The following is a 13,339-nucleotide window of genomic DNA, read 5'->3' as shown; positions in this document are numbered from 1 at the left end:
TTTGCCTGTGACATCTGCAAGAATTCTTACAATTCCTTTTCAGTATTTGATCTCAGAGGGAGGTAAAATATAGGGAGGTAAAATACAGCAAAGAAAGAGCTGGAGCCAAGTTAAAAAATTGAGTTCTCAGTCCAAGGCAGGTGTCCCTGCAAGCATCTACAGCTATAGATGCTTTTTAAAAATTATTTTTATTTTTTAAATATCTTCACACAGTGCTACAAAATTGCATTTTCCTGGACAGAAACTTACTGCTGATCATGAGCCATTGGAAAACTTGTTTGTTTGTTTGCTGTTGAATTTGTTCTGCACAGATAAAATTTTAAGGCACTGAGACGTTGCATGTGTGGGGAATTCATTAAGTGTTCATTTCCTTAAAATTCTCCTTATATTTTTATTTATTATTATTTTTATATTGTTTTGGGCTTCATACTCTAATAGCACTTTTCCATAAAGAGACTTGGTTCAGACAGAGGAGGTCACTCTTAAGTAGCACATTCAGAAATACAGTCTGCATTTTCTGGAGCATGATTTAGCTCTTGTTCCAGCTGGACTTTTTTCCAGACAGTCCTGTTGGAGAGGGGAGGAGTGGGTTTCTGCTGGGAACCCAAACTGGAGAGGCGGGGAGAGTCTTCAGGAGCCTTGGGACTTTCTCCAGTTTTGACTGAAGCACAGAGGCCTCCCTTGGCAGGAACTAGGGCTTGTAGGACATTTTTAGCAGATGGAAGAACGCCAGAATGGAGATAAGGCTCTCACCCATGATCTGTGTTCTCTGGCTTTGTGAGAAAGTGATAGGGTGTAGCTGACAAAATACCCTTTTCTTTAAGCCTGGAGATTGCTGATTAGTTGTTATAGCGGGGTAAAGAAGATTCTCTTCATAGATCTGTCGTCAATTTGCCTAAGGCCAGTGCCTCACTTCCCTTATTCCAAAGTCTCCTAAGTTGTAGACTGTGAATAACATTATTTGTGCCTTTGCAAAGACTTCTCAAGAAGTTAAGCAATAGAAACTGAGTATTATCCTTAGGACTAGTCTTGGACTGCCTTCCTGTGGGCGGACAGTGTTGTTTTTTTCCCAGCACTCCAAACAGCTGCAGCCTGTGAGTGATAATTTTTTGTTGTTGTTCACTTCCGCATGTTGAATCTCCTCATCTAGGTTTTTAATGTTCACTTTTGCTTAGCTCTAAATATTCTGGTCAGTGTGAGTTTTACTTAGTCCCGTCTCTTTCTTGGGGCTGGTGAGGCTGAGTGTTGGTAGAAAAATCAGGCTTTCTGCTTTTATCTTTGTCATGGGAGTTTAAGGCAATTGATCTCAAGGTTTCTTTTGTGAGAATGGAAAATAACCTGCAATGGCAACAGTTGTTATGCAGCACTCTTCCATAGATGTAGAGAACCCACTGCAGACTCCTGTGTTCGTGCAGAGCTTTGCATTTTTAACTATTTCTAAGAAGTGCTGTGTTCCATTCAATTCAGCAAATGCTCTGTCTGAGTCTTCTCATATGAGAGGGCCAGCTTAAGCCTTCATTAACCAATTTAGGATCGCTTTTACAGAGGCTTGCTGGTAAAAATTAGGTAAACTATTCTCAGGAAAATAATTATCCTTCTTAAAGTAGCACTTGATAAAAACTGAAGAATAGCGCACACATTCTACAAATGATACCAGACAGCTAGACTCTAGGAGAATATAATGTATTTTCAAGGTTACACTGAAGGGCATTCACAACCTACACACATTTTTCAATTTGAACAACTTCATAAAGGCCATGAGAACAGTCTGCAGGCATTTCTAAAGAAACACTAGCATCCAATCTTAAAAGACTGGAGGAATAACTAGATAAATTTCATTTATAAGGCTGCCTTCCAAACTCCTTAAATGTTAAATACCCTAAATTTAATTTGCGGTCCAGCTCCGTGTTAAATCTGTAAAGTATCTGTGTTTTATCCTCAACCTCACGAAAGAGATAGAAGAAAATGAATGTAGTTACCTGACAGTAATAACTGCTTCCTAATGAATAAGGACTGCAACTGACTGAGAAATGGGGGATTTCCTTGTTCTCATCTGGGTGGTATGCCATAGAAACAGATGTATCTTCCAGCTGTCTTTGAAAGAGATCATATGGTTATGAGTCAGGGCAAGAGTTAGTGGGCTGCAAATGCTCTTTCATAATGGTTTATTTGGAGGTTGTCAGACAGTGTCAAATCTATTTCTGAGGAAACAGGTCTGAATCATTAGATGCTGTTGGGGATATGGAAGTTATAAGGAGAATGTTATTTCAAGCACTCCCAATTATCAAAGCAAAAAATTCTTAAAGAGACTGGTGTTTCCTTCAAGATGCAATTAGTGGTTTTTTATCAGTATATTGGACACACATAAGGATTTGAAATCTCATTCAAAATTGCTGGTTACAGTAACATCTACTTTCTTCATTAATTATCAGAGAAATAACGAACTTGATGGTATTTAATAAGGAGGTACAGGCTATCTTTGAAGTGCTAGCAGACCAGTTATTTCTCAGTGTTATTCTGACATAATGTGTGTTCATCTTCCTTTCAAGGCTTTTAGCCCTTCTGTTTATCAAGAAAATCAGCAAATAAGTCAAAGCACAACTCTAAAACTGAAGCAGCCTTATCAGCAGTGCAGGAAATAGAGTTCTGCTACTATTTTATGGCATGCAGGGCCATCGAAGAACACTCTTTATCCAGATCAGATAAGTTTTACGAATAGATCAAATAATAGTAAATTATGGAGAAAGGTAAATGTATGTGAAGGTGGAGGAAAAAGTTCCTGATTTCCAAATCTAACATCTCTGCTGTGACATGTCACTGTTTCAAAACACCAAAATTGAGAAATGAAGACAAATCTATGACATTCCTCTATAACCTAATAGAAATATTATTTACAATTCTTAAGGCATTCAAGGAGAGAAAGTTGTTATTAAAGCAGAATAGTGAAAGAAAATGAGGGTAACTCTTGCTATTTGGGAAAATTCTGATGTCTTGTCTACATGGAGCCGTGGTTTGTTTTTTTTTCTTTTTTTTTCCCCACTCTTACTCCATTTAGTTATGTCATGATACTAGTGAGTGTAGAGAGTCTGTCCACTCTGTTTACATTGGATACGTTCCCAATGAATAAGAAAGAGATCCACACATTTCTGGACTTTCTCATAATATCTGCATTCCATCATGGGTGCAACATCCATCAGACTTTACTTTCTGGGGCCTTTCTCATTGTTGGCTGCCTACTAGAACCTACTGTGTTTGACATTCTCAAGGTCAAATTCAAAAGGTCCTGTGATTCCTGTGATACTTCAGTTGATTTTAATTCACTGGAATGAGTTACCCAGAGAAACTGTGGATGCTTCATCCCTGAAGACATTCAAGACCAGGCTGAATGAGGCCCTGGGCAAGCCTGAACTAGTGCGTGACAGCCCTGTCCATGGCAGGGGGCTTGGAACTATATGATCTTTAAGGTCACCCCCCCGGTGACAGTTCCTCATCATTCAGTGCAGCCTATCAAAGCCTTTTGGCTGGGCACCCATGCTGTAAAAGAAGAAGTGGAGGAAAAGCCATAGGTAGCCATGTTGAGGGTCCTTCTAGAAAAGTATCCTGTTTCCAGCAAGGACCAGACAGTTATGCCAAATAGCAAATTATGAATAGGGGCAGAATGAGATTACAGTTTTCTGGCATGTTCTTTCATGTTATTTTGTGTGTTGTGAAGTGTTTTCATGCTGATGTATTACTTTTGGCTAAGGTGTGCTTATGACGAACATGGGCAGATGTTTTCCCTGCAAAATGACAATGGCCAGAAATGGCTGTGGACCAGCAGGATGTGGTAGTCTCTTTGCAGAATGCAAGTCACCTAAGAGCATCTGTGGCATAACACCAGCCATAGGTTCCCTTTCAGCAGAGATGGGCAGCTTTCAGCTGCCTTCCTCATCCATGTTGTTCCTGTGGACTAGTTGCTGGTTGCAGACCAATTCAGTGCAGTTTTTGAGGTGCTAGGGCTGCAGTCATTGATGGTAATACTTTTTAAGAGACTGCTCTGCCTTCATGTACAACACTAGGTACTACAGAAAAATGAAACAATAGATTTGCAAGACTGTGATTTCAGTGAAATACAGAGGTTGCCGATGGGACCTGGCGACCAGATTTTCCAATGCATTCAAGTGCTCATCTCCCACTGAAGTTGTCGGTTTATTTGTTCATATGAAATTCCAAAGCATAATCTAAATTAAACTTCTGATTTTGTCTATAGTGGAAGTTAATTAGCACATCTCAACTTGCCCACCAATATCATTTTCATTTGGTGTTAAGAGCAAGTTTAGCACTCAAGTCTTTTTTTTCATAGCAAACAGTCTGTGCTTATTATCATATTAAAGGAATGCCACTGGTTAAATCAAGCAATGAATATAAATAGCTGTATTACTGCCATCAGGCATCAGTGTTTATTTAGTGGATGTGAATCATGAGTGCCTCTTTGATCTGGCTTTGACTAAGCCGTTGCTGTTTTCATACAAAAAAGGTTATTTGCAAACACTGCAAGACTATCATATACATTAAAGATGGAACTAATCAATATGGAAGGCTCTCTGCTGCTTTGGCAGTGCTGTGTGCTGCCACAGTGTCTTTAAGTGTTTTGAATTTCTCTGTGAGTACCTAGGTCCCTGAAGATGCTCTCAGATCTTTCCTAAGGACTAGGGAATATCAAGATTGAAATCTGTGCCCCACTGAATTCAGAAGTCATATCACTATCAGGTCCCAGTGAAGGATACATATCTGGCAGAAGAAGGACAAAAACAATCAAGGACAACATTGATTTATTTGTGAACTGGTTTGATTACGGTGCATGCAGGAGAATATTTGAAAGAGAAATTCGTGAATAATCAGATAAGCAAATAGACTCAAACCTACTTATGCTCATTATCCACACTGAACCTTTAATTACTTTTTCTAAAATAAAGCTCCAGTGTTGAATTTCGAAACGGAACCCATGTGCTTTCCCTTCAGCAAGGTATATGCAGGCTGTTGTGTGCACTGGAAGAGAAACTGATAAAGGTACTGCCAAAGTAATGTTATCACAGTTATTGTGACAAACAACTTAGCATTCTGCATTCTGAAGCCAAAAATTAACCTAGGCAAAATAGATGACTGGAATGATGCTTATTGAACTGCAAGACATGACTGACCTCAAATGTTCTCTAATAACTGGAAACGAAGTGAAAGAACTGTAGAAGTACCCAAATAATTAGGTGGTTTCTGAGTCCCAAATGTACATCATTCCCTTCTTTACTGTGTTACTTAAGGTTTACACACACCCATGTCTCTCTTGCAGAGAAATAATTTTGAATTAATTTGGAATTATAAATGTACTAGGAAAATATAGTGGGCAAGCAAACTATTTCTCTTTTATTTTTTTATATTTTGGACTCTAACTTTGTCTAATTTAGAATTGTTAGGATGAAAGTGAGAAGTGATCATTTTGAAAAGTGAAAAGGACGGAGTTTTGTTATTTCATAAGAATTATATGCTCTTCATGTTGATGGTATGATATTCTCTATCCTGTCTATTATTACATCAAAGGTTTTGTCAAAGGAACCCATCCAGAAAGGCCAAACAATGACCCAGAGAAGAGTCCTTGAGGAAGCAACAGAGATTGTTATTGAGTAATACCTTCTAGGTGGCTTCATCCCAAGTTGGAATGATTTTATTCTTCATATGGCTGAATCTAAAACACCCAAAGTGATGGAATATTTGAAAATCTGATTAATTCTTGGTATATTTTCTATGGAGGGAATAGATTTTTTTCAAGCTTTCAGAGCTTAAATTGAGAAATAAACCAAACAGCTTGTTCATTCTGGTCCAGAAATGGGAGCTACTAAGAATGACGGGAATAGAGGGGGACAAATCTCACTTACTGTATGGGATGTTCTTCACTTCATCCAATGCTGAATGAATAAAGAAAAGGTGGGTTAATCAATCAAAGCTTTGTGGAACATTCTGAGGGATATAACTATTGATTGAAGTTGTTTTTCACTATGAATTTCAGCCTGAAGAAATGTAGTACGGTAAAGAAATATACTATGCCAAAACTTTAAGGTACGTATGAAACTACATGCCTTAAATAAGAATCATGGCTGTGACTTCATGGCAGGAATTCAGCCTGTTAAACATGACATTACCTCAGGCTTTTTCTTCTTGCACATTTACCTAGACAAGGAAATGGAATGCACGAAGAATATCTCTAAGATGAATTAATAGTTATGTAGCCTTTTCTGTGTGTTACTGAACAGTTTCAATGACTCTGTTGAAGAGACATCCCAAACTGTGTGAGCACCTCCTCGCCCCAGTACTAGACAACTGCTGTGCCTTTCAGTTGGTTGAGCTTTGCCACTATACAAGTAGGGTAGAATAGTTACACACTCAGCCTATTTCTTAAGATGACATTTTAAAATGTTTTCATCATTCTTTTAGTGACAAGCTGTTTCTGATGGGAAAAAAAAATAATCCAGATGAGACTACTTTTTCCAACTGTCCTTATAGTGGCTTCCTTCTACAGTTTCCCACCATGATACTGAAGTTCAGACTACAGTCCCAATGAATATTGTAACAATTGAATCTATTACAAAAGATACCTTAAGAAACAGCCTTTTTTTCTGCCTTAATTTTTGATGAGCAAACTAGTGGTGACATTGTGAAACCTAGCTTCAACCTTTACCCTCAGCACTGCTGTCTCCATGAGCTTTGGTGGCAGCTTCAGTGGGGTCTCAACTCAAACAAAGGAGAACTGGGGGTATGCAATGCAGTGGGAACACGCCAGTGCTCAGGCAGTGAGAGTACTCGCCTTGCCCCACTTCAGGTGCAGAACCAACTATTTTATAACATCATAAAACAAGCAGCAGAAACTGTTGGTCAGAAAGATAAATATTTGCTACATTACAGAATCTTATCAGAGAGAATGTGTTCTTGCGGTTTGTTGGTGGGATTTTCCAGGAACTAGAGATACATAGGGTCAGAAAACTGTGTCAGCTTCAGTGGAGCTGAGTTGCCACCCTCTGTGTTTACTATTTGAAACTGCAGGGTTTATTTATTTATTTATTGCATCTCTCTTTGTAACTTTTTTCTTGCTCTCCATGCTTTCCTTGCTCTCTCACAATTCTAGTTCACTTCTCTATCAATTACAAGATGTGGACAAGGCACATAACTTTCATTTCAGGCCTAGTGTGCCTGAGAGCAGGTTTTGGCAATGCTTTTTAAAAATGCATGATCTCATTTCTCAAGATAGTAGAAGCTATCCTGTTACTGTCAAAAATTAGATCCTCTTTACAAATCACTTCTTGAGAAGATTGGATTATTTATATGAGAATATATATAATATAGATTACCAGGACCCTAACTCTGTAATACATGTAAGAAAACAGCTATCTCTAACAGTGTCTTAGAAACTACAGAGAGATGTTCTTCACGAATTTACATCTTAGTTTGCCAGAATTGTCCTGGTTTTCTATTATGAGTGTACTTAGATCAGCTAGCCAGTTTCAAAGGGGGAGTGCAGAACTTTAAGATTAAAAAAGCCAAGTTAGTCTGTCAATAACCCTGCAGAAGAAAAGATTGCAACGTGACCTCAACACTACTAGATGCTAAATAATCAATTTATGTGGAAGGTTTAATGAATTCTTATCTACAGCAAAAAACAGAGTCCAAGGCTGCACAATATTGGACAAAAGAAATTCTATCCAGAAGAATCAGCACCACGGTGAGCCAAACTCAATCTGTTGTGCTGCTTGTAGTGCACATATAGAAATATAATAGGAAGCTTGTGTGTTATCTGAATGTTATATCCCTCCACTGCCATGCATTCCATTTTCAAGATGAGTCAACTGTTTGGTTAAAGAAGAGTTCAAAAAAGAAAATCACCTGACTTTCAAGCTAAAGTACACATCACAGTTTTCAAATGGTCAGCTAAGTCCAATCCTGTAAAATAAATAAATAAATAAATAAATAATTGTTGCATGGAGTAATTCTGAAAGCTGTGCATCTCTACACAGGTGAATATCTGTGCCATACCATATTTTATTGAAGGACTACAATCTGATCAGGTAGTTAGGACATGTGTAATGAGTCCATTGTGCCAGCAAGAGTTTGCAGATAATATGATAGTGTCATATTGTGTTTAGATATCTGAATATGTGATCAACCAGTATCCCAAGGGCAGTTCTGTAAGTAGGTTTTCTATCACTAGAGCATTTCTATTTCAGCCTACTCCTGGCATTGAGTTGATTTTCCTTAACTGATGTTTTCATTATTTATTTATAGGTGTACTAAACACAGATCCTGAGTCTGATAAAAATGCCCTGTGGTAGTCATTATATTAAAAAAGTAGGGAAAGAAGATTTCTTATTTAGTTTTTAAACAAGTGCATTTGTTGTATTTTGCTCTTGCAAATTAAATTCCTCATGCTTTCAGTGTGAATGTGCATGTCTCCCAAGCATTTAACATATGTTTGTTCATGGCTTCTTTGTCACTGAATTTCCTAGAGGCTGACTCTGTGCCCTTATCTTTGGGCTGATCTCAGTCTGAGGAACATTCAGAAATCTCATTGTACCCAGTGATTAATCTCTTGTGGTGGATATGGTTCCAATATTGCTCCTGCCTGGTTTCTGCTCCAGTGGATGTAGATCAGTTGGTATTGGAGAAACAATGTGGAAGTTATCCTCAGTCTGTGGTTACTTGATCTTTTTCTGTACTGCTTTGCTAATAAGCACTTTATGAAAGAAAGTGCTGGGGTGCTACTGGCGGTGGTTTTAGCACAATGTTCTGACCCAAAAGTAACCCTTCGTCTATCTTAATGCAGTCACCTGAGCACAACTTGACAACAATTATGAATTTTGAAGTTAGTTATTGATATTGAGGACAATGTTACAATCTCACTGATCACTGCCACATTCAGTCAGCCTTCAGCAACTGTGTATGAGATTTTTGGCAGTAGCAGGGTATGTTATACAGATGCTTCTGTTTTGTTGTTGTTTTTAACATGGATGTGAAAATATGGGTGGTGATGGTGGTGAAGAGAATGACTTCCTCACAAGATAGAAGGAAAAAGAGATGGAGAAGAAGTTGACTATTGCCACCAACTGCTTACTAGCTTTCTCACACACTATTGATTTTGCAGTAAGAATACAAACTGATTTATTCTGCAGAATCCTAGTGTGATATCCACAGGGAGTGATGGGAATAGGTGAATTTGTTGGCTTTATTGTCCTGAAGAGATGAGCTGTACTTTATGCTCTGAAATGCATACAGGTGTAGATCTATTCAGACTGTAGTCTACATGGTGAATATATAGTGGAAATAAAGGGTCGTTAATGGGGTGTGGGGACTGGAACTGATGGTGACTGTTGGGTACTGTACCCTACACATTTATTTTTTTTAATAGCTGTTTCCCATTGGGAAATAGTCCAATTAATTAAGTCCATTAATTTAAATGTGAGATATTCTGGGAGATGTACAAGAGAGAAAAAAGTCACAGGGAAAACTCTTCATCTACTTCTTTTTCTGTTTTTCTTCCAACTATTTATTCTGTTTCTCTCTCATTCTTTTTTTCTGTTTCCTTGTTTCTTTCTACTCCCACCCCCTTCTTTATTATCAGACCCAATTTGTTCATTTCCATTTATTTCCTTTCTCGCTCTCTCTACTAGCCCTTCATCTTTTGATTAAACTTCTTTTTTGACCAATACTTTCATGACCTCATTCAAATTCTTGTAGTGTTCTTCTCCCCACTTTACACTTCCTTTCATTTCTTTGGAGAAGTATGACATTTTCCTCTTGCACCCAGAAAAAATACTTTTAGATGCAGATGTCCACTGGCTTCTCAGCTGCACATTTATTCCTACCTGCCTTGAGACTTCACACCAAGGGTGAGAGTCTGGGACTTGAACTGTCCCCTGAGAGAGTCAGAGGTAGGATGACCCATCCTACTTGTGGAACTTGGATTCCAATACCAAACACATCTAGGGTTACTTGAAATAGTTATTTTCAAGAATTTACTTATCTTTCTCAAAAAATATTTACTATGAAGTCAGCTGAGTTCTGTGTCCAGAATTGCTTTGCTGAAACCGTTATTCAGAAAATTCACTTCTGAGAAACTGCCCCAAGAGCCTTTTAATGAGAGCAGTATGATAACTTCTGGAAGTTTAGTTCTGAGTGGATTATTGTGTTCCTGGGAGACTAAGAGATGAGGAGGACACTTATTTTTCCACATCTCACAAAGGCACAGAAGGAGGTGAATATCTTATGATAACCACACCCCTTGTCATCCTCTATTAGTCACATCATACACTTCCTGAGCACAACACTTCTTTATATTCTCCTGACATTCTGCACGTCTTACAAGAGCAGTGATTAGTAGTTGTCCTTAGTACTAACACCAACTCAATACACAACTCATTCAAAGTTTACAGGAATCTCCAATTGTCTACAGTATACAAAGCTTCACAGAGCCTGCATGCTCTCTTTTTAGAGAGAAAATTCAACTGAATATGGTATGATTGGTATGTTTTGACCTTAAGTTTCTGCTGAATCAGTGAAAAAGCCTTTTACTACAGAACCGTCATGACTACAAGCTAGAGCTCTGCCTAGTGGCACTAGGAGCAGGGTAGTATAAAGGTGGCCTTCTGCTAGCTGCTGTTGCTTACATGCCTTGGGTCCACCCAGTTCCCAGACAAAGACTTCCATGCATTCAGGGGCTCTGAGGTAAGAGGGCAGTGGCTGGTTGGAGGAAAATTCTAGTTATCGTGCATCCTGTCTGCAAGTGAATATGGTAGCCAGTCTGACGTTGAAGTAACCTTGATAATGAGGAGCTATTTCAACTTTTCAAGGAAACAAAGAGAATTCGGCACTGAAATCCTGAAATGGTCTGCAGTGTGAGTTTAGTGGGTTTCAGTAGGCATGGTGCGCAAATGCTTCTTTTTGTCCTTGGGATTTTTATATTTGAAAATTTCATTTTTACAAATATGACAGCGCTATATTATGATGCTATTCTGTCAATGAAGAGAAAAAGGTTATGTGACACTACCTACTCCCACTGGGAGAAGTATAGTCTTCATTCATATGCCTGGCCTAGAACACTGAATAGGCGATTTTTTTCTTTATTTTTAATTAATGCCATATAGTGAATAAAGACATATGGAGAAACTGGACTGGATTTTGTGCTAAGAGCACTCTGACTCCGGTTCTTCATGGAAGTGAAGACAAAGTACTGCAGTACTCCTCAGAGCTTGTTCTTCCTACTCTGATAGATTGAGTTTAAAAAAAGTGAGTTAGTATTGGGCAACTGCTACTTATGAAAAACACAGCTAAATGGAGTTATGGTTTGAGACTCGAACAAAAACATTATGTCCACACATAAGCCAAATACCTTTTCCTGGAATATAGGATGCTTTCTTTTGTGTGTCAGGCTCTGACTACTGAGTCACTTCCTGTGGGTTTGCATTGTGTAGATTAACAGGTGCAATTCTATGCACGTATAGAAACTTCCTTTCTTACTGCTCTCACAAGGTTTATCCTGAGCTTCCTATGTAGTTCAGACTTCTCTGCTTCCATATCTACAGTACATCTCTTCATCTCTATTCCTGTCCCTCTTTGTCCCCATTATCTGCTTATGCCTTCTTCCTGACAGCTTCTTTCACTTCTTTCTTTCCTTTGACCAGCAATCTTAGTAAAGATAACCAAGCTACTCTGTTGACTAATAAAGCTAACTGTTTACAAGGGAATATTTACTCTGTGATTTAACAAATACAGCCATCGCCCCTGTACCTGGTATTCTTCTGAAATGACATTTGGTGGGTAGCTTTTTAAAAAGGGAAGTATACAGATGAGAAGAGGTTGTCAAAGATAGAACAAACACAGAACAGTGCTTGTTTAGGATTCCTACACCTTATGAATCTCTTATGGAAGTTATGGTCTGCACATCTTGGTACCAGAGAAGCAATGTCAGGTAAAGCACTGAGGTTTTTGTGAAAATGTCTAAGCCAATGCAATCCACTGTGAATTCACACACCCCTTTCTACTCTTGTTCTGTTCTGCTGCCTGCATGGGAATAACTACATTGGAATGTTGCATTTACTATCTCAGAATAGGCGCACAATTTAACATTTGTATGCAGGTGACCTCTCTGTCTTATATTTACTTACCTTATGAGTAAGTGTGGGTATCCCTCATCTGGTTTGTTTTACAGAAAAGAAACACAAATTCTTCAGGCACAAATTAATCTATTCTTTGTTTCTTTTCTGTGTTGAATTCTGTAGCTCAACCATAGGCAGCTCTTTTAAAATGTCTCTAGGACCAATTTCTTTTTATCTCCCTCACACTGATCTGGAGGGGCTCCCCTATGTTGTAAAACAACAACAACAACATACCAAAAAAACCCAACACACAAACACCTGAGAGTACAGTCAAAAAATAAAGCTAGAAAAATGAACTTTCCATTTTGAAAACACATTTTATTTTTAAGGACTGATTGTCTAATGCTCTATCAGATAAATAGGAGAATATGGTGATGAGTTTTCTGAAAAAAAGCATGCTAAAATGGGAGGTAGTAACTTATCATGAAGAGTGACGTTGCAATTTTGCTGATATTCTGGAAATACAGTGTTTAAAAGAACAATTTCAGAAGCAAATGGTTTCAAACTTTGCCAATATAATAAGCACAGGGTAGAAGCTGAGAACAATCCTGCCTATGTTCTTCATGTTTTCTGGAGCTTGCCTCTGGCCAGGGATGGGTAGGGGATGGGAAGGACCTACGCTCAGAAGTGTGCTGAATGTTTGTTTGTTTTTTCAGAGGAAAAGGAGAAGTGATGAGATGATGGTGCTTCACATCCCAGAGGGAGTTTCGTTTGACAGATAAGCACCCTGAGTCATGAGATGAATACGTGCCTAAACCATGTGGAGGTTGAAGGAAATCCTATCAAAGTTTTCTGTTGCGGTTGAACGTGCTGACTCAAAGCACTTAGTACATGAACTACTGGAGAGAAAATGTGGCTGGCAATAAGTAATATGGTGGGCCAGGTGGAAATCAGAAGACAGAAATTATTTTTCACATGAACGGGAAGCAATCTTGATATGTGAAAATGAAAGTTGTTTCAATGAAGAGGCTGGATTTGGCTTTACTCCATGTAGTTATTTGAAGACTGTTGAGAAATGCAAATCGTGATTTATTTTTACTGTGCTATGTGATGAGAATCAAACTTTAGAGGCAGTGAGACAAGTTTTGGACTCCATCCATAAACTAACTAAACTAATTAAAAAAAAAAATCCACATAACTGATGTGGATTATTTTTAAATCATTGC

The 13,339-nt window shown here is 38.3% G+C and overlaps 1 protein-coding gene and 1 long non-coding RNA gene across 2 annotated transcripts in view; both read left to right on the top strand.

Annotated features, from left to right (window-relative positions):
* The window catches only part of LOC116216679, a 26,183-nt gene extending 12,851 nt beyond the window's left edge, over positions 1 to 13,332 (top strand). The window contains exon 3 of the long non-coding RNA XR_004159940.1: positions 12,830 to 13,332. This is a non-coding gene — a long non-coding RNA (uncharacterized LOC116216679). The remainder of the gene's footprint in view (positions 1 to 12,829) is intronic.
* The window catches only part of EGLN3 (egl-9 family hypoxia inducible factor 3), a 107,475-nt gene that overhangs the window by 36,582 nt on the left and 57,554 nt on the right, over positions 1 to 13,339 (top strand). The window lies entirely within an intron of this gene.

Source organism: Meleagris gallopavo, chromosome 5 (genome assembly GCF_000146605.3).
Source record: "Meleagris gallopavo isolate NT-WF06-2002-E0010 breed Aviagen turkey brand Nicholas breeding stock chromosome 5, Turkey_5.1, whole genome shotgun sequence".
Lineage (NCBI taxonomy): Eukaryota > Metazoa > Chordata > Aves > Galliformes > Phasianidae > Meleagris > Meleagris gallopavo.
The sequence above is the reverse complement of the archived record's forward strand: the minus strand, read 5'-3'. Positions and strand labels throughout refer to the sequence as shown.